The sequence below is a fragment of the Corvus hawaiiensis genome, chromosome 6, assembly GCF_020740725.1.
Source record: "Corvus hawaiiensis isolate bCorHaw1 chromosome 6, bCorHaw1.pri.cur, whole genome shotgun sequence".
NCBI classification, from domain to species: Eukaryota; Metazoa; Chordata; class Aves; order Passeriformes; family Corvidae; genus Corvus; species Corvus hawaiiensis.
In genome coordinates, this window is record NC_063218.1 from 847,081 (window position 1) to 868,451 (window position 21,371).

Here is a 21,371-nt window from a genome sequence, read left to right on the forward strand (position 1 = left end):
TGGGAGGAGAGACCAGCGCCCACCTGGTTCCACCCTCCTCGCAGGCAGCCGAGAGCAGCTGGTGGGGTATGAACGGGAAAACGGAATTCCTTTATAAAAGGGAGAACAGAATTCCATTAGAAATGGGGATAAAGAATTCCGTTATAAATGGGAAAACGGAATTCCATTAGAAATGGGGGAAAAGGAACAATTCCTCCCCGAGCTGGAAATCCATCCCTTATGCCATCCCAGGGTGGAGGATGTCACACCCCCCTCGGGCTGGGGCGGAGCAGCTCCGGGCTCTGCACCTGGATCCCAGGGCACCCTCACACAGCTGCCATGGACTGGGATATTCCCTACGGCAAGTGCAGCTGCAGGAGCAATCCTTGGTGTCTGAAGGCTCTGCCCCAGCCCCAGCACGGCTTTGAGAAGCACAAAGTGCCATCAGACGGTGCCACTTCAGTGTCTCACCACGCCCGGGGCTAATTCCCCCCTCGCTGCTGCTGGTGCTTCCCTGGTGGCATCGCCTGGGATGACTGCAGCTTTTTTGGGATCAGGATCATGCTGTGGGACCTGATTTCTGCTGCAGTCTCCTCTCCTGCCAGCTGGGCTCCGTGTGCAGGTGTGCAAGGACTGAGGGGTTTTCCCTCCTTCCCATGGTTTCCTTGCACACGGATCCCAGGGTCCCCTCGGGGACACGGGGACCGCGACCCCAGGGAGTGCTCGGCTGGGAGGAGCAGCAGGACCCCAGAACTCGAACAGCAAGGAGGAGCAGCAAAGTGTAAATTATCCCTTCACAAAGGAGCTGCACATCAAAAGCTACAGAAAAGCCGGGATGTGTTTTTCCAACCAGGACCACGAGGTCACCGTCAATGATCCAAATTTATCCTGCAGCAGTAATTGAACCAAATAATGATCTGAATGTGCTGTGAGAACCCAGGAACATGGGGAAAAGCTGCTCCAAGGGATTTTCTGGCACAGGACACACGGGAGCCTCTGGAGGAGCGGGCCCCTGAGCGGCTGTGCTTCCATGAAATATTAACAATTCAGCAGCACAGGCGAGGGAACAGCGAGCGACACCAGAGTGGGGATGATTACAAGTGCTCTGGCAGCCAGGATTAGAATTCAAAGTGATTCCGATAAATTGGAAAATGGTCGGAAATCAAAGAGACAAAATTCGATAGAGACAAGTGCACATACAAATGAGAGAAAACAAATATTCAGATCCAGGAGCAGGGCTGGGGAAAGCAGCCGTGTGACAGCTGCAAACAAACTGAACAGAGTTAATAATGTCATCCTGTCACCCTGAGCCGCTGCGATGTGCCAGGTATGCAAAGGAGAGCTCCTGCTCCCGGGAGTGGGGGAGCCGTGGGAATCCCAGAGGGGCAGGAATGGGGTCCCGGGAAGGGCTGGGACAGCAGAACCTGGTGGGTGGGGGGGGCACAGAGCCGTGGGTTAACCCCGAGGTCAGAGCTCACATGGGAAAAGCTGTAACTGAAGCCTTGGGTTTTAACTTTCCCGTTTCTCAGACCCCGCAGTGCCTGGTGTGTGACTCTGCAGTTCCTTGTACCCTGTTCACTGCTGCTCTCTGTGCCAGGCACACAGAACAAAGCCTCTCCGGGCCTGCTCTCCAAGGACACCCAGACCGTCCTAGGCCCAAAAGTATAAACCAAAAGCCTCTACAGGGGGGCAAGCTTGGGGAAATTACATCATTAACTGAAGCTTGAATTGGAGAATGAACCCTGCTGTGCAAATGAACCCAACCTATAAAAGTGTGAAGAACTCGTGCCCTGCCGTCCACCTTGGGGCCCATCTGGGCAGTGGCCTCTGGCTGCCCAGGGGTACCTTTGAAGGCCTTTCAAATAAATCCCTGCCTTATTCCCTTACTCCTGTCCAGTCTCTGTGTCTAGGAGGCCTCTTCAGGCATCATAACTCTCCAGAGAGCTGTGGGAGAAGCTCATGAGGGGTGAATGGAGACGCTCTCCTGTGGGAATTCTGAGATGAATGTGACGTGGTTTGGTGCCTGTGGCCAGGGTCCCGCTGGAGCCAGCCCTGCCTCAGCCTGCCCCGGGACAGCAGCATTCCCACAGCGCTCTGGAGCCTGCTCCACTCCCTGCTAGCCCTCGTGTGGCCAGGCCAGCAAAGGAAACCCGGAACAGCCCTAAAACTGGCAAGGATCCTAAAATTATCCCTCACCAATTTGTTTCTTGTGGAAATTTTCTTTTTTGTGGCCCCCAAAACTCTCTCCCAGCCCCCTGGATGTCAAATCCATGTTCCTAAAGGGCTGGGGAAGGTTTACCCCACCAGCACAATCCAACTAAAAGCAAAAGGGATCTCCATCTTATGTGGACACATCTGCAGTTTTCTTACCTTAGTGGGGTTCTAGTTTTAGTTTTAATTTTAGTTTTAGTTTTAGTTTTGATCACAGAACCACAGAATGGTTTGGGTTGGAAGGACCTCGAAGCCCATCCATTGCCAGCTCCCAGCTCCACAGGTTATGGGATTGAGGACAGCGGGGTTTAGGGCCCTGAGCTGCTCGTGGCACCCCAAAGCCCCAGGGAGCAGCCACAGGTGAGATCAATCCTGAACTGCAGCACGAACCAATGGGGCCAGGGGAGGCTCCTGAGCAGGACACAAAAGATGTGAGTTTGGAGGGTGCCCAGTGAAGGGATCTAAGAACCAGGGATTAGCTAATCCAATGGAATTCCCACACATCCCTGTGCCTATTCATGGGAGACACCAGGGCAGGGTGCCCAGAGCAGCTGGGGCTGCCCCTGGATCCCTGGCAGTGCCCAAGGCCAGGCTGGACATTGGGGCTGGGAGCAGCCTGGGACAGTGGGAGGTGTCCCTGCCATGGCAGGGCTGGCACTGGGTGGGATTTAAGATTCCTTCCCACCCAATCCAGTCTGTAATTCCATGATCAATCCTTTCATCACAGCCTGGAAATCCAATCTTTTATCCCAAAGTTCAGGATAACACAAACTCCACCTGCCCTGGGTAACCTGTGGGGGAACATTTTGAGTTTATCATTCACATGATCACCCACAGCTCATCTGCCTTAAACTCAGGTTTAAGTGCAGCAGGGCTGGGCCTGAGGCGGGACGAACATGAGCACGATTTCCTGCGTTCACTCCAGCACACCCACAAGAGATCTCTTCCCTCACCCCTGCAGCAGGGGACGATGGCAGTGTGTGATGAGCACTGGAACCCCAGCAGCGCTGTTCTCTGCCGTCGGGGTTGGATGGGGAAGCTCCCTGTTCCCAAGGGGAAGATCAAAGTGCGGCTCTAATGGCCCGATTTGTTCTTCAGCAGAGCGCTCTGCTGCGGCTTGGAACAAAATACTCCCAGCAGAAAACGTCCAGGAGAGGGGTGGGAACAGCTCCTCTGCTGCTCCCCTGCCGCGTTTAGTGTTCGTGGATGAGTTTTCTGGGACGGGGGGTGGGTGACCTGTGACAGGGACTGCTGGGAGGGGCTGCAGACAGGTGAGCTGACAGGGAAGGCTGAGGTGGCGTTTTTGGGGACCTGCCCTCCTCAGGAGCATCACTTGCTTTGCCAACCAGCTGGGACAGCAGCAAGGGTGGGGACTGAGGCTGGGAGAGCTCAGAATTAATAATAGTAATAACTCAGGATTAATAATAATAATAATAATAACATTAAGAAAAGCCAGCTAGGCTCGGGCAGCAGCTGGGACCCACAGCAGCCCTGCAGCTCCTGGCAAGTGCTGGGGGAGATCCTCTGGAGCCTCCCGGCTCTGCCTGCCGGGAGAAGCAGAGGGCTGTGTGGGAAGGTGTCACTGAATCCAGGAACTGGGAAAGGAACAGCAACGGATCCTGCTGGATGTGCTCAGAGCACAGTCCCACACACAGTCACAGCTCTGAGTTCACTGCAGCCTTCACTCCATAACCCACCCTGGAAATTCAGGATGAGCTGGAATGGATAAAGTGGGACAGACACTGATCCATCTCACCAATCTTTCCTGGTACCCCTGATTGCCCCAAGGAGTTCAAGTCCTTCACCTAAAGGGGCTCCAGGAGAGCTGGAGAGGGACTGGGGACAAGGCCTGGAGGGACAGGACACAGGGAATGGCTTCCCAGTGCCAGAGGGCAGGGCTGGATGGGAGATTGGGAATTGGGAATTGCTGGCTGGGAGGGTGGGCAGGGGCTGGGCTGGAATTGCCAGAGCAGCTGTGGCTGCCCCTGGATCCCTGGCAGTGCCCAAGGCCAGGCTGGACATTGGGGCTGGGAGCAGCCTGGCACAGTGGGAGGTGTCCCTGTCATGGCAGGGGTGGCACTGGGTGGGATTTTAGGTTCCTTCCAGCCCAAACTACTGCATGGTTCCATGATCTCTTTCTTACTCTCCTCTCTGGATCCCATTCCAATCAGATTCCCTCTAATCCCTTGAGAAATCCCCCCATTCCTCCCTGCCACCGCTGCTGACCCCTTCACTCCCAGTGTCCGTGGGTTTTGCCCAGGAGCAGCATTCCCAGCCCTGGGCAGCCCTGACCCCAAAAGGGACACCCGGAGCTGTCCCAGTGCCGCTCCCACCCCTCCCCTCTCCCCAGCCACATCCCGGCTGGAATGACAGCTGGGATCAGGTCCAACAGAGGGATGGATCTATGCAGGCTGGATGTCACATTCAGCCTCGGGGAACGCTCGGTGAGCAGCTGGACCTGCAGCCAGGAGCCTCCCCCGGAGGGCTGAACTCCCTCCCGTCCGCGTTCCCGTTGTCCCGCGGGATCCAGCACTCCCTGGCTGTTCCCGGGACACGAATCACACCCAGCCCTTGGCCACCTCAGCTGCTGCACTCCGCACCGACCCAAACCCAACAGCTCAGCTTGCCGTGAAAACCCCCGGAGGCTGCAGGAAGGACACACGAAATTCCTCCCAGGCTGCACCCACGGACTCAGACTGTGCCGACAGCTCCCATTTCCCAGAGGAATCACAGCTGTCCCACCAGAAAGCACGAGGGGCTCTTGGGAACGCCCTGCCTTGCTTCTGATTCTTTAACAAAATGGGGTTTGTTGCATTCTTCCCCAATTCCTTCTGAATTTCATTAAGAGCTGCTGTCCCTGGGAAGGACCCCTTCCACTTTTCATCTTAATTAGCAGAGAACCCAAACTCCTACCAACCCTTGTGCTGCTCCATCAGAAGAAGAGCTGAGAGTGGGTTGGGAATTTTGTGCCACACCAGAGCCACTGGTTTTGTTTTGTTTGTTTGTATTTTCCTATTGCTACAAAAATGATGGAAAGTCCCAGAAAATGAGGATTCCAGGAGCAGAAAATGAGGATTCCAGGAGCAGAAAATGAGGGCTGCAGACCCCTGGCAGCAGCAAGCCCCAGAGCAGGCTGGAGGCCACGGTGGAGCTGCCACGGCTGGTGCAGAGCTCAGCCCCTCTGCAGACACCGAACATTTCCCGGCTCTTTTCGGGAGCTGTCCCCATAAAAGCCGGCCATGAAGGGATGGCAGGCAGAGCTTCCAGCAGGACTCAAAGGCAGCAGCCCAGCACACGGAGAGTGATTAAAGGGCCAATTAACACACAAGCAATGTATCTCCTGAGCAGCAAAGAGGAGCCGTGCCCAAAGTGAGCTTTATTGACTCAGCTTTTCCCCAGCTGATTTATTCGGCAGAGAAAATGAGGCACAGCTTTTTTTCCGAGCAGATCTAGCCTTTTTTATCGTGTCTGTCTTCCTGAGCATCGCTCTCTTTCTTCCCTTAAAGCACAAGGTTTCAATATCCAGGAACACGCATTTTTCTGGGTAAAATTCCTTCATGTGCCCGGGGAGGAATTGCAGAGGCACCAAAGGCAGCCTGGGCTTTGCTGGGCTCCTCCTGGGCTGGCCTGGGGAGCAGAGCTGCGTGTGGAAAATGCTGTGGAGGAAGAGCAGGTGCCCTGGAAAGGCACCGAAGTGAGCAGACAGAGAGATGAGTGTTTCCTTATCATAAATGCCAGACTGGTTTGGGTTGGGAGGGACCTTAAATCCCACTCAGCGCCAGCCCTGCCATGGCAGGGACACCTCCCACTGTCCCAGGCTGCTCCCAGCCCCAGTGTCCAGCCTGGCCTTGGGCACTGCCAGGGATCCAGGGGCAGCCACAGCTGCTCTGGGCACCCTGTGCCAATGTATTCCTATGTCCATCTTTATTTTTTGTGTTTATCTCCACTGGCCTGAAAATCCAGAGGAAATCACCTCCCATTCTCCCTGCTCTTGCATATTTCTAAAGGAAAAAAAAAAATCATTATTATCTTTAAACTCCACATTGTTAAACATCTGGGTGCTCTCACCTCCAGACCTTGCCTGGGACACCCAGCTCCTAAAATGTCACATGCACTGGTCAGAAAAATAACAACCTGAAAATGACTCTAAAGAACAGGCAGAAAACAAACGAGGGAGTGCAAATATCTGAGAAAATCAGTTAATCAAAAAGATTATAAACCCAGGGCAATAAAACTATTATTTCCCTAAAACATATCATTAGCTCTAATACTCTGCTGCCCGATTTTATTGAAATCGAGGACGTGACAGGTTTAAAAAATCAGAGATTTCTGTTTTAAAGTTAGAAAAAATATGCGGGACTGCTGGGGGGAGGAGAAGGAGCTGGGCAGGAATTCAGATTTCAGAGAGGGCTCCTTCCCTCCCCCACCTCCTCAGGGCAGGGGGGTCCTGGCAGCCCCTCCCACAGGGAGAACCTTTGGTTAGGGAAGGGAAACCTCCTGAAGGGACATTGGACAAAGCAGGAACAGTCAGCACCTCTGTGCTTGCTCCAGATAAAAAAATTACTGGTTACCGATGGCAGAGAGCACTGCAGGGCCACCTCTGTGCCCTCGGTGCCCTCCAGCGCCACTGCTCCTCACCCAGTGACTGCCCAGGGGTTAACAGCAGGAAGTCCCATCCATGCAGGAAGATCCGTGTTTGTCATTGTGCCAGAGCCAGGTCTCCAGGGGGATGCTGGGACTGCTCTGCCAGAGCTGATCCCACCTGTGATCCCATGAAATCCTCCACAGAGGCAGGGGATGCCCAGCCCCATCCCCACGCCCCGGGGCAGCCTGGGCACCGTGGCGCTGATCCTTCCTGCTCCTCCTGCAGGATCCCCTCTGGAATCCGCTCATCCTGCCACAGAACCTCTCCTGCTCCCCCGAGGGTGACAACGGCCAGCACGACCCAACCCTGTCCTGTCAGGGTGACAACGGCCAGCACGACCCAACCCTGTCCCGTCAGGGTGACAACGGCCAGCATGACCCAACTGTGTCCTGTCAGGGTGACAATGGCCAGCACAACCCAACCGTGTCCCATCAGGGTGACAATGACCAGCACGACCCAACCCTGTCCCATCAGGGTGACAACGGCCAGCACGACCCAACCGTGTCCCATCAGGGTGACAACGGCAGCACAACCCGTGTCCCGTCAGGGCGACAACAGCCAGTATGACCCAACCATGTCCCATCAGGGTGACAACGGCAGCACAACCCGTGTCCCGTCAGGGCGACAACAGCCAGTATGACCCAGCCGTGTCCCGTCAGGGCGACAACAGCCAGTATGACCCAACCGTGTCCCGTCAGGGTGACAACGGCCAGCATGACCCAACCATGTCCCGTCAGGGTGACAACGGCCAGCATGACCCAACCGTGTCCCGTCAGGGTGACAATGACCAGCACGACCCAACCGTGTCCCATCAGGGTGACAACGGCCAGCATGACCCAACTGTGTCCCGTCAGGGCGACAACGGCCAGCATGACCCAGCCGTGTCCCGTCAGGGTGACAACGGCCAGTATGACCCAACCATGTCCCGTCAGGGCGACAACGGCCAGCATGACCCAACCGTGTCCCGTCAGGGTGACAACGGCCAGCATGACCCAACCGTGTCCCGTCAGGGTGACAATGGCCAGTATGACCCAACCATGTCCCGTCAGGGCGACAACGGCCAGCATGACCCAACCGTGTCCCGTCAGGGTGACAACGGCCAGCATGACCCAACTGTGTCCCATCAGGGTGACAATGGCCAGCACGACCCAACTGTGTCCTGTCAGGGTGACAATGGCCAGTATGACCCAACCGTGTCCCGTCAGGGTGACAACAACCAGCACGACCCAACTGTGTCCTGTCAGCCTCCAAAGCCTGGTAAGCAAAAGTCAGAGGGCACCCAGAAGGAAATCAACCCTTGAGAGGAAACAGAAGCACCTTCTACATGCTCTAAAACCCACAGGACGGAGATTAAAAAAGTCGGACTATGCCAAAGCCCAGCTGAGGCCACGCTGCTGCCCAGCAGCCCAGGTCCTGGTGTCCCTCAGGCCAGAGCTGCAGCCAGGCACAGGCAGCACCCTCCTCTCATGAGCTGCACCCCAGAGGGAGCTTGGGGACCCTCCAGCCCAGGAGGGGTTTGAGAGCAGGAGGATGTGGGGCAGCACCTGCAGTCAAAGCCGGAGCTGCTCCCGGAACGGGGCATTTCCGTGGAATTAAAATGGATCGACCTCCAACTACCTTGTCAAGATGGATCTCATCAAGGCTGGATTGCATAAATATTCTAATGAGCACTCTCCTCCTGCCCCTCTCCTTACAGACAGGGAGAAAGTTCTGCTTTGCTCGGGAAATTATGCATGATGTTTATTCATGATCATGCTTTTCCCAGGGAGTTGGGATCCTGGGAAGCATCGGGGCGAATTCCAAGCACAGGCATGTGCCAGACAGGAGGGGTGGAAAGAGCTGCAGGGAGGGGATGGGATGGAAGCAGGAGTGGAATGGCTTTGCCAGGACCATCCATCCTGTCCTGGGACACCAGGATTCAGCCTGGGATGTTCTCAGGCTCAGAGCAGTGATGGCATCGAATCCTGGAATGGTTTGGGTGGGAAGGACCATAAATGCCACCCGGTGCTACCCCCTTTCCATGGGCAGGGACACCTCCCACTGTCCCAGGCTGCTCCCAGCCCCAATGTCCAGCCTGGCCTTGGGCACTGCCAGGGATCCAGGGGCAGCCCCAGCTGCTCTGGCAATTCCAGCCCAGCCCCTGCCCACCCTCCCAGCCAGCAATTCCCAATTCCCAATCTCCCATCCAGCCCTGCCCTCTGGCACTGGGAAGCCATTCCCTGGCTCCTGTCCCTCCAGGCCTTGTCCCCAGTCCCTCTGCAGCTCTCCTGGAGCCCCTTTAGGCCCTGCAAGGGGCTCGGAGCTCACCCTGAGCTCTCCTTCTCCAGGTGAACATTCCCAGCTCTCCCAGCCTGGCTCCAGCCCTTGGAACACCTCTGTGGTCTCCTGTGGAGGCCTCTCCTTTGAAGCCAGTTTTATACAGAAATTAAGGGTTAAAGGCACTTGACCTTTTTAATTTATCCAAGGAAAAAGTAAGAGCAATTTCTCTGTGTTCTTTAGAGCCATCATGGGCAGGCGATTCCGATACTTTAATTCAGCAAAAAAAAGTCATAATGAGAAGCAAAGGCTGGAAGGTGAAACGAAACAAACCCAGAGTAGGAATAAAGTTAATTAAGCAGTGAAGGCACTGACCTGATATGGAGCAGATTCTGTATCATTTGAAGACTTAATTAAATGATTATCCTCGAGGAGATGTCCCACCTGGAGGGTGCAGGTTTCCGGGGAGGGAGCAGGGAGCAAGGAGAGCCCTCCCTGAGTGCTTCCCACACTTGGCAGGGCCCTGCACTGGGATTGGGAACGGGCTCAGCTCTCCCCACAGCAAAGCTCCCTGCGTCCTTTCCTGGGTAATGAGGGCAATCCAGGCTGAGGTTTTCCAGGTGTTCAGAGGCTGAGCTGCAACTCCAGCCTGGGGAAAAGGAGGCTCAGGGGGGACCTTGTGGCTCTGCACAAGTCCCTGACAGGAGGGGGCAGCCGGGGGGGTCGGGCTCTGCTGGCAGGGAACAGGGACAGGAGGAGAGGGAACGGCCTCAGGCTGGGCCAGGGCAGGCTCAGGGTGGACAGCAGCGGGAATTTCCCCATGGAAAGGGTGCTCAGGCCTTGGCAGGGGCTGCCCAGGGAGGTTTGGAGTGCCCATCCCTGGAGGTGTCCGAGGAATTCCTGGAGGTGGCACTCAGAGCTCTGGGCTGGGGACAAGGTGGGCATCGGGCACAGCTTGGGCTCGATGGGCTGGGAGGACTTTTCCAAGGTGAGGGATTCTGGGATTCCAGGTCCTTGTACCAAAGCCCCTTTTAAACCCAGGTCTTGGCCATCCAAACCCTTTTCCTGGCATTCCTGCATGGAGCTGCACCCGGATGACTTTGAGCAGCCTCTGGGCCTCGGGCTGCTCTGTGCCCTGGTGAAGGTCAGGACATCCACCTTCTCCAGGTTCCAGCTTTTCCTGGGTGCTGGGCAGCAGTGGGATGACAGGCGGGCAGCAGGATGTTCTCTGCAGGCATCCCCTCCATCCTCGGCACAGGCAGAGCTGCATCCCACACATTTTGCCGAGATCTACAAACTGCCAGGTACACAGGACTCTCCCACAGCCAGCGGCCGTCCTGGCTTCCCAAAATAGCCCAAATGTGGAACAGCAAGAGCTCCCAAAAGCAGAAACATTTCAGAAATGCACCTGAGAGCAGAATCACCTGACAGAGCTTCTTCCACACAGGAGCCACTCCAGACTCGTTGTGCATTATGTGGGAGAAAAGGGAGAACAAGGAGCAGAAAGTGAGCCAGGGAAAGCTCCCCTTGTCAGCAGTGTGGGGTCCCTTCTCCCAGCCCCTTTTAGCGCCCTCAGGTCTCCTGAGCACTCCCTCAGTCATCTAGGACGGGTTAGGGCCCCTCTACAGCATGAAAAACAATTCTGGCACAGGGTGCCCAGAGCAGCTGTGGCTGCCCCTGGATCCCTGGCAGTGCCCAAGGCCAGGCTGGACATTGGGGCTGGGAGCAGCCTGGGACAGTGGGAGGTGTCCCTGCCCACTGGATGGGCTTTGAGGTCTCTTCCAACCCAAACCAGTCTGGAATTCTGGGATTCATGATCCACATTCCACCAGGAGCTTTGCTTGCTCCCTGCTCAAAAACCATCCTCCCTCCCTGCTTTCCCTCCTCTGTTATCCCAAGGCTGTTTTTCCCTCAGTCCTGCCCATGCTGCATCGCCAGGACAGCTCAGCTCTCACTCACAGCCTCTCCCTGCATTGCTCTGATTGCTCTTGCTCCATCCCTCGCCCCACCAGCTTCCCCAGCTTCCCTCCCAGCTCCCAGATGATTGTGCTGGCTTTTTGGGATGTTTCCCGCAGCCCTCTCAGGCTGGGATTCCTCCAAGTGCCTCTGCACAGCTGAACTCCCTCCTTGTTACTGCAGCTCAGATCATGAAGGAGCTTCATTGGGGCTGGGAGTAATCAAAAAATGCCACCGAGGAAAGTCCCAGGAGGATGCTGAGAAAACTTCAGCCCAAGCAGGGCCCTGATCAAAGCAGGAAAATTTGAAAGCGTTTGACATCCAGGAACGCCCCTTTCATGCTGCTGGCAGGTGAGAGCTGCCTGCTCAGGCTGAACAATGCCTTTACAAAACACATTTCCCAGAATTCACAGACACTCGCTCCAAAAAGAGTTCTGTGAAAAAGCACCTCCTCGGCCAACAGAACCAGCAGAAGTAGGGCACAGAGAGGAGGAGTGGCTGCAGGTGCCCCCAGGGGTCACAGCCCATATTCCTGTGTTTATATATAGATGCCCTAAATAGCAGACAGGACTGGGCTCCATTTGTTCTTCCCCACAGCCCGGCTGCAGGGGTGCCCCGGACAGGGCAGGAGAGGGAAATTTGGCTCTCCTGGGGGCCGGGATCACACGTGGCACTAATTAATCTCATGTTTGACTGTGCAAGTAACTTCCCTCTTGGCTTGTAGGGTTCCTCCCAGGAGCTGTTCCTGCCCCTGTTCCCTGTCCCAGTCCCAGCTCCACGATCCAGTGGTGATCAGTGTCACCAACCACCAGCACAACCCTCGGATCCAGTTCACTTTGGGGCCCGACTCAAGCCAAAATTATCCCTACTCCATATCTGGTTTTATGGCTGCGCTGTGCAATGGCTCAAGCTGAGGCTTTGTTGGGAAAAATTTCCTCTAAAATAAAAGTTTGTCAATAAAAAGCTCTTTCTAAGCGGCCTCCCACAGCGGCTGCCTCCGAGAGATCCATCACGAAACGCTGCCTTTGTGGGCTTTCCAAAGGACTTCCCTCTAATAAAAAGTGAACTTATTGACAAGCTTTCCTGGCTGCTCCTTCCCAAGCTTTTGTAAAGATATAATTGTCAAGATGATATGGATTTATTTGGCATCCTGGCTAGGCCTGAGAAATTACAGCTGTACCTTCCTGTCAAACTCATGCCGGCAGCCAAATTGGGCTGAAATTGTGCACCAGTGCTCCCATGGAAAACTGCAGGAGACAGCATTTCCAGGGCCTTGGCACTAAGGGGGAAAGGGAACAAAAGAGGAAGAAAATATAATGTGTTGGAAGTCAGAAAGGAGAAAAGAAAAACACCCTCTTTTCCTTGGACGGCCAGGCCTCATTAATCAGCCTCTGGTGGGAAAACACTGGGAGCAGATTGCCCAAAAAACCTGTGGATATCCCATCCCTGGCAGTGCCCAAGGCCAGGCTGGACACTGGGGCTTGGAGCAGCCTGGGACAGTGGGAGGTGCCCCTGCCATGGCTTTAAGGTCCCTCCCATCCCAAACCATTCTGGGATTTATGCTCTCTGTAAGGTTTGGATTTTTTTGATTCTTTTTCTTCGTCCATGTCCGAGGAATGGGGTGGCTTGGGTTATAAACGTGCACTTTGTAATGGACATGAATATTCAAGAAGAAGTTCTAAACATCCCTCTCTGCCTAAAGCCAGACCTTGGCCCCACCAGGATGGGGCTGGAAAATCCCCCTGGGTCCGAAGTCCCACAGTGAGCAGGCTGTCAAACGGGACCCAAAACATCTCCTTCATTTCCACATCCATTGTTGTCCTTACTAGTGAAATATGCCTGGAATCTTCACCTCCACCCAGAAATATCCGCATTTTGAATTCTTTTTGGTGCCAACTCATTCCAGCTGCCCCTGCAGCCCTGGGACCACTGTGAGCCCTCCAGACCTGGTGGGTCCTGTGAATATTTAATCCTGGAGAAAAGAGTGACTGAGCCAACCCCTGCTGGATTTTAGACCATGGAATTCTGCCATGGAGTTACAGCCTTGGCACCTGGTCCAGCAAAATCCCAAGGATTTTGGGATTTGGGTGCTGGATGGAATCAGAACCTTCCACCTGAGGAATCCTCCCCCACTCCCAAATCCAACGAAAGTGGTGAAGTTGGGGTGAAATCCGCCCAGGTGCCAGCCTCCATCCTGCAGCAGTCCCTGTCACCTCAGGATTTGCACATAAAAGCCCAGTGGATTTGGGATCACCCTGGGAACCTTTCCAAGAGCAGCCCTTGCACACGGCAGAGAACTTCTGTCTGCTCTGCTTTGGTCTGAACTTAAACAGCCTGAAGTTCAGACACTTCCAGTGATTCCAGAGAAATTAAGTAGGGAAGAAGTAACTCTGTCCTTTACCTCCCTCGCTCTTCAGATGATTTTCCTTTCATTTTTTAAAGCACTACCCAAGGCTGCTCTCTGCAAACTTGATCATTCCCTGCAAAACCTACTTAAAATTCTCTGCTCTTCCTGAGAAATGGTGCAACACATGGGAGCTTGGGAATTTTAAGCATCCTTGGTGTTTGTTGTTACAAGAACAGGCAGCATTTTCAGTCACTGCGGCAGGGAAACACCCGGCTGCTCCTTTTGCCCAGACCTGCTCCATTCCCTGCTCCATTAGTGGAAGTTCCAGCACGTTAATTGTGACCTTGCTGGTTGTTCCAGAGAGGCCTGGGGGCACTGCTGGAATGCTCCACGCACTGTTACAAATCACTGTGCTTTTGATGAAGGTTTGTGGATCCAGATCCAGCTTGGCTGGGAAGGGAGGTCTGTGAACCACCTCCCTCAGGGTGGGGGAAGAAGGTGAAGTGGGAAAGATAACTCGGTATTGGAATGATACCTTATCAGTTCAGGTTATTGACATGATCATCTCCTCAAGAGATGTTTAGAGACACATGCTTTGCATTTTTTATATTACTGTTGTTTTATTTATTTTATAGAAGACCTGTCCCTTGTAGACAAACTGGAAAGCTCCAGGCAGGGTGGGGAAGGTGCTCCCTCACTCTGGCACTGCTGAGGCCCCATCTGGGCACTGCTCCTGTTTTTCATGTGATTCCATGGATCCTCCATCTCCACATCCTTGAGCCCCAAGATTCCCAAATGAGTCCTGCCCTTCCCAAGGGAGGCAGGTAAATCAGACACAGGCTGTAAAATGAACACCAGTTTCTTAGAGACTGATCCTGGTCTCCAGCAGTAAAACAGCAAAAGGTTTTTCCCTCTCTGCATAAAAGAACATTTAAAATATATTAAATAGAGATTTTTCAGAAAACAAGGATTAGATGGGAATTGGGAATTGCTGGCTGGGAAGGTGGGGAGGGGCTGGGCTGGAATTGCCAGAGCAGCTGGGGCTGCCCCTGGATCCCTGGCAGTGCCCAAGGCCAGGCTGGACATTGGGGCTGGGAGCAGCCTGGGACAGTCGGATGTGTCCATGCCAGGGCAGGGCTGGCACTGGGTGGGATTTAAGGTCCCTCCCAACCCAAACCATTCTGGGATTCTGGGATATTGCCCAGCATTCCCTAGAGCAGGGCACTGCTTTTCTGGAAAGCTCCGGAGAGCTTTACTGAGGATTAGTGGAGTGAAACTCTGAGCCAAGAAACTTCTCCAGCCTCTTAATTGAAGTGTTCCCATTAATCAGAGCCACATGGATGGGGAATCTCCCGCCCTGTGTCCCTCCCACGGGTGCAGCCAGGGCTGTCCCTGCCTGAGCGATGTCCCTGCAGCAGGGAACGGGCTGAGAGGGGACATTTATCAGCCGAAATTAATCCTTCCCAGGTGAAAATGCCTCTGCCTCCCAATTAGGCTGCTGTGAGGGATGGAAGCAAAGGAAGATTGCTCACCTTAATTAGTCCCTGTGCAGAGCCTTTGCAGAGTCATCTCTCAGCTGCTGCCGGGGCACATCCGTGGGGTATCCACAGGGAGAGCTCCCTGCTCCTGCTCCTCCCGAGGGCATCCATCTGAGGCTCTCCCAGGGCGGTGGGAGCACCCCACTGGGCAGAGGGAGTCACCGGCTCATCCCTTCATTGCTCAGTGTCCCACAGCAGAGCTGGGAATTGATCAATGTGAGGGAAGTTCTGTAGGAGCCATCCCACCTGTGGTGCTCCTCGGGCAACACGGGCCCCGAAGTTCCTGTTCAGTGAAGGCACAGAGCACAAGGAAAGCTTCAGTGGAAAAAACCTTTCCCATTCTGTTACCACCACATCTTACAGATGTTACAGAGTTTGAATCAGACTTTCAACTCCTCACATCACCTAAAACCACGGAGGAAATCCTGTTTAACAGCCCATCCTAAAGACTAAGTCCAGCTGACTGCTAAATTACACCTTTCCTTCACATGCAGACCCACATCCCTCCCTCTCCAGCATTCCCAAATGCTTTCAGTGCTGTCTCAGACTCTGTGGGGTTTAAAAAGGCAGTTACAAGTCCTGCAGGAGAGGGATAAATGCAGGTACTGCTTTGAAACTTGAGCTGAAGTAAGTGCATTATCAGGTCCATGCCCATGGATCTCTCAAAATCCAAGGAAAGACATTTCAGCCCCACTGTTCTGGAGCCCATTAAAATGCAGGTGCAGCACCCTTGTCTTTGTGGCTCCACAGGCTGACTCACACCCCAATCCCAATTAGCTTTAGCTCATTAAATGGGAAGCAAGTTTGTTGGAACCTCGCCTCAAACAGCTCGAACGTTCCTAATTGGGAAAAAAACCTGCAGTAGGTTCCATTCCATTTTTAGAGGAAAATGAAACCATTCCTCACTGCTGCCTCCCAGAAGCTGCTCCCTAATTCCCGTGTCAGCTGTGCAAGGGGAGCTCATTCCTCACACCCATCGTGGGTGGGAGCACCCTTAACGTGCAGATCAATCCATTCATCAATAAATGTGCAAAGAAGGCTCTCTGGAGCCCCTGTCCTGCCCATTTCCTCCGTGGGATAAATGCAAACACCCCGAAAATCAGACTCTGTGACAGAGCAGTGATCCAGGGGAGTTCTGGAGTGCCCTGGAGAGGGCTGGGAGCTGCAGCTGGGAATCTCTGCACTCCCGTGCCCAGGAATGATGCCCTGAAGTCAATGCTGTCCCTGATCTCCACTGAGGTGCAGCCCCCAAGGTTCTCCCAGTTTCTCCCAGTAAAGGTGTTGTGGGCAGAGCTCTGAGCTGGCTGGGCCTGAGAAGAATTCCCAATCTCAGGAGCTGCTGCAGCCTCACCAACACTTCATTAGCAGGAGGCTGATGGATCAACATCTGATCAATCCAATTATCAGCATAATTCGAGAAGCCCCTCAGGAGGTGTTTGCACACCCAGAGGGCCCCAGGGAGGAGGGAGGGTCAGGGAACCCATCCTTCCCTGGGATGGAGCTCTGGGACATGGCCTGAACCCTCAGACCCAGCTTTAAAATTTGGGAGACTTGAGGAATCAGCCCAAATACAGCTGGATAATGAGAGAGAAGAGAAAGGATACTTTGCTTCCCTTCAGCTGCTTTCCAAACCCGGCTTCTTTGGATTTCAGGTAGAAAAAGTTTCATCTTCAAATAAAAATATGACTTCTCTTCACGAGGAATTCCAGGAGGAAATCCCTGTGAGCAGCCAGAGCCAGAGGAGGGGATGAGCTCCAGTTGAGTTGTTTTTACCTGGAGTGAGTGGCTGCTGCACTGCTGCTGCTGTCATGTGTCAGATACCTCCAGAACTATAAAAATATCACTTAAATTCACTATAACTTAAATCCTTTCCACTCTTGGTTCCTCCATTTGAGGCAGGGGCTGCAGGCAGGAACAGAAATATCCCTGGAGCTGGCAGGGACACAGAGGACATGGAGAACTCTGTGTCCACTCAGGGGACATGGAGAGCAAACCACATCAGGAGCTGTCCCATCCTCACCCCCAAAGAGAGGCAATCACCCCATCTCCTCCCCCACAGTGTGTTTAAATTAATAAGGGCAGAATTCCAGTGTTGAATCCTGATCCTAAGGGCCCGAACCACAAGAGGAAAGCAATTACAGAGTTGTGCATTCCAAAATTCCCGTCCCCACTCAGCCCTGGTGACCCCTCTCCAATTAGCAGCACACACTGCAGGGAGGGGGGGCTGAGGCCCCAGCGAGTGCTGTGATCTCGGGGCTCCCTGACTCCACACACAGGAGCTGGTTCATTATCCACGTGTTATAAATAAAGTCTGTAATTCGTGCTATTATGTATAAAGCTGAAATGCAATAAAACCATGCAGAGACAGAGTTTCAAACCCCCCCACCAACCTGGCTGAGAGGAAAATTTTGCAACACTGGAGCTGTTGAACAAGACTGGGGATGCCACCCTCCCCTGGGGACAGTCAGGGCATTCCTGGGAGTTTGTGACCTCCTGACCCAGGGACTGGCACTCTCCGAGCTGAGAAGCCCCAGTGCTGACTGGGGAGCACTGGCCCGATGCTCTGGGGTCCCCTCAGCCCCTGGGGACACCGTGGGTGTCCCTGAGGCAGAGCCACAGCAAAGTCCTGGATGCTGCAGCTGCTCTGCTCTCCCTAAACCTCTCCTGGCTCCTGCCCCCATTTTGGGTACACCTGCCCCAAAATGTTCCTGGTGCCATCCCACAGCAAGGTCCTGTCCTCCCTGGCCCACTGCCCTCACTCGCAGGACCATGGAATATCCTGGTTTGGAAGGACCCACCAGGATCCCTGAACTCCAGCCCCTGGCCCTGCACAGGAACACCCCAAATTCAGCCTCCTAAACCCCTGTCCAGACACCTCCAGGTGTTTCAGACTTGACAAGAGTCCCCAGGCTGACCCAGGGGTGATTCCCAGAGCTGGGCCCCATTTGGGGAGCACTGCCAGGAGATGAGGGCACAGCCTGGCCCCGCTGCCCTGGGGGTCCTCTGGGCCACGAGGAGATGACACAGACCCAAGGGTGTTGGGGAAGATGAAACAGAAAAGCCTTGTAAATATGATTGCCTGACACAAGGGGAAGGGCAGGACTGTTCTCCCCATCATGGACAGACACATGGACAACTTCCCCAGCTTTCCCAGCTCTTGCTGGAGCTGCAGGACAGATGTTTCTCCTGCAGAAGGCCAATGTTTGGGCCTAGCACAGCTTCCCAGCTGCTCCCATTGATCAGGGTTTGAGGGCAGAGCAGCAGGAGCTGCAGCCCGCTAATTAAACTACTGTATCTGCACACTTTGATGGCTCTGCCTCCCCCCAGCTTGACAAAACCTGCACCAGCCAGAAGCCAGCCCTTGCCAGCTGCACCCCAAATCGGGATCCTGGGGGCTGTAACCTCTGAAATATTTAGAGCCCGGGTTGATAAAAGCCAGTGTTTGCTTTGTTCCTTGCCAGATTTCGGGGTGGATCATAAAGGGGAATATTTCAGACCAGCCTGGCTGCCTTTGCCTGCAGGGCGTGGGTGTTCCCTGTCAGTGGTGCGTGGACAGGAGTTGCCCACGAGTGGATTTGCTGTTTTCTCCTGCCCTGTGTGCTGCTTCCAGCTGAAGTCAGACCATGCATGTCCAACTCAGCACAGGAAATGTGCTTGGCAAAGATGCAAATCCTTCAGTTCTATGCACTCTGTGTTGTCCCAGCCGTGGCTTCACTCCCACAGCAGCGGAGATTCAGGGCAGCTCTGGCAGGAGTCTGCAGCAGGCCCAGGTGTTCCCCAGAGGTTAGGGAAGAGCTCAGGTGAGGTTTGTGCCCCTGTACTTTAAACATGCAGAGGATGTGAACAACAAGTCACCGTCAGCACCTTCTTGCCCTGAGAATTAAACAGCCCCAGCAGGAAACCTCCATCCCCTGAGCCACGGCCTCTCCAGCTCTTCCATGTTCTCCACAGGCACACAGACACGAGGAACCTGCTCCAAAACCACCACTGGCAGCTCCAGCAGAGGGAATGGGACCCCACACCTGCTCCTGCCCTGGAGCCTGATGCCACACAAGGCATCACCCGCTTGGAATCCTGTTCCCAAAACAGAATCCCAGAATGGTTGGGGTTGGAAAGGACCTTAAATCCCATCCCAATCCCACCCCTGCCATGGCAGGGACACCTCCCACTGTCCCAGGCTGCTCCCAGCCCCAATGTCCAGCCTGGCCTTGGGCACTGCCAGGGATCCAGGGGCAGCCCCAGCTGCTCTGGCAATTCCAGCCCAGCCCCTGCCCACCCTCCCAGCCAGCAATTCCCAATTCCCAATCTCCCATCCAGCCCTGCCCTCTGGCACTGGGAAGCCATTCCCTGGCTCCTGTCCCTCCAGCCCTTGTAAATGGTTTCCATATTTCCTGTGGGGTCTCTTCAGGTTCTGGAGGGCCCCAATTAAGTCAAACCTGGCCTTGCACCCACTTCCCTTAATTATTAATAAAGTTTCCTTCTCTAAAACTTCCACAAAAATTCTACCCATTCTCAGCCTTGCCTAAGGATTTCTTGCCACACACACAAAGTATAAAATATCCCAAGGACATGGAGACCACGCAGGATTCTGGCAGCAGATTTCAGCTTTCAGAGCCTGACGCAGATGCAGGCTGAGCTCGCTGTGGTGGCTCTGCTCTCTCACACGATCTCTTTAAAATCCAGAGGGAGTCCTGCTTTAATCGACAGAAATTTAATGACAATATTACTTTGGAAATGAGAATTAACTTTTGAATGGTGTGGATTCCTTCATCTGACAAGGGGAAGTGTGCCTGCAATGATAATAATTTCATAGACCCAGGTGGGTAAATATCAAAGATTTGTAACTCTTTATTGATGCCGTGCTCACAAAACACTTCAATGATCTTTTTTTTATATCTTATCTCAGTTTTCAGTGCACTTCACCTGCCTGGCTTGGTGCAATGGTGAACCAAGGCATTTGCAGTTTTCCCATTCCTTATTTAACTGAGGAGATTTATTCCTGTTCTGGTTCGATGAAAGTGGGGGAGAGCTCTCAGAGGGGCTGAGCCCAGCCCTGCCCTCAGGCCACAGCGAGGAGCAGCTTGGATAGCAATTCCCTGATGGAATCTCCAGGCAGAGCAGAGATTCCTCGACTGCCAATACAAAGATTTTCATCCATGTCTATCCCGAAGATCAGCATTTTTGGGATATTCTCACGTTCCCCCCACACACCTCACCTGTAACTCCAATCACACCTGTCCTTCTGTCCTCATCACACTCAGCTCTGCTGAGATCCTGCAGCCTCCCACACCTCCATCCCTCAAAATACTGGATTTTTGGCTGCTCCAGAGGCACTTCTCCATCAGGCTGTGTTAAAATATCCATATTTTCCACATAAATTTCTCTCCTGGTCTGATCCATGTCCATCTGACCCAGCCCCAGTTTTATTTCCATTTTTATCCAAGTAAATCCCAGCTCTTTTCCTCCAGCCCAGGAGCAGCCAGAACCAAGGCATCACCCAAAGCCAGGGGATTCACCTGCGGATGTTCTCCAGCCCTTCCAGAGAGCAGAAATTTAGGGAATTCCCATCTAACCATAAGCATGGAGAACTTTCCCTGAGCTTATAGAATCCGGGGGGGGTCACACCTGGATTGAGGAGCTGCCCACTGCAGAAGAGGCTCCTGTTGGGCCCATCCACAACTTCACTTCCAGACAGCAAAGCTGTGCAAGAGTCAATCAACTTTTCATGGAATTCCAGAGCAGTTTGGGTTGGAAGGGATCTTAAAATGCATCCATTTCCATCTGGGACACCTTCCACCATCCCAGGTTGTTCAACCTTTTTTCCTTAACTTCTCCATGCTGCTTTAACAAGTGCCCTCTGGCCAAACTCCCCGTGCCAGACTGGAACACCTTTGGTTCATCCAGCATCCCACTTGTAGTGGGTTGAACCTGAGTTGTTGGACAGTCTCTTAGACTAATGACACTTCTCGCAATTTAGATATTTAAACCGTGCGGAAAGGCAGGAATTTCCTTTAGTTCCAGCTCGCCTGCTGGAGGGTGGGGGGGCCTCGGAGCCTCTGGGGCCCCTGCCCCCTTCCCCTTTTCCCAGCACTGCGGCACGGATCCTGGGTCGCTGGGGGGAACTATCCCAGAGCCGCAGGCAGCTCAAACCAGCCATGGTCTGCTCACAGCTAAACCCATCCATGGACTGTCACACAGCTAAACCCAGCCATGGACTGTCACACAGCTAAACCCAGCCACGGACTGCTCACAGCTAAACCCATCCATGGACTGTCACACAGCTAAACCCATCCATGGACTGCTCACAGCTAAACCCAGCCACGGACTGCTCACAGCTAAACCCATCCATGGACTGTCACACAGCTAAACCCATCCATGGACTGTCACACAGCTAAACCCAGCCACGGACTGCTCACGGCTAAACCCAGCCATGGACTCT

At 53.9% G+C, this 21,371-nt stretch overlaps 1 long non-coding RNA gene across 1 annotated transcript in view; it reads right to left on the reverse strand.

Annotated features, from left to right (window-relative positions):
* LOC125326874 overlaps positions 1-17,261 on the reverse strand; it is a 231,631-nt gene extending 214,370 nt beyond the window's left edge. The window contains exon 1 of the long non-coding RNA XR_007204050.1: positions 17,228-17,261. This is a non-coding gene — a long non-coding RNA (uncharacterized LOC125326874). The remainder of the gene's footprint in view (positions 1-17,227) is intronic.
* Between the last annotated feature and the right edge of the window lie 4,110 nt (positions 17,262-21,371).